Source organism: Trypanosoma grayi, assembly GCF_000691245.1.
Source record: "Trypanosoma grayi strain ANR4 Tgr_215_V1, whole genome shotgun sequence".
In the NCBI taxonomy this organism is placed as follows: Eukaryota; Euglenozoa; class Kinetoplastea; order Trypanosomatida; family Trypanosomatidae; genus Trypanosoma; species Trypanosoma grayi.
Genome location: NW_008825834.1, coordinates 7,315 through 7,627, shown reverse-complemented (window position 1 = coordinate 7,627; position 313 = coordinate 7,315).

Sequence of the window (313 nt, the reverse complement as noted above, 5' to 3'; positions counted from 1 at the left end):
GCAAAAAAAAAAAAAAAACAAACAGGACGAAGCAAAAAACACACACAGACGCACACTCCCCAAGAGAAACAATAACAATACTGGCGAGAAGTCAAGAAAGGGCGTGCGAGCCGTGCGAAAACGAAAAAAAAAAAGAAGAACATATGACCAACACAACCACAGGGCCCAATGAATAAAGGCGGGTGGGCAGAGGCGGACACGCGCGCACACACATTGGCGCCACTGTGACAGCACCACCGCACGTCACACGAGGCCCCCCCCTCCCCACACTACCCGAATTACAAACAATCAGAGAGGACTACAAAAAAAAAAA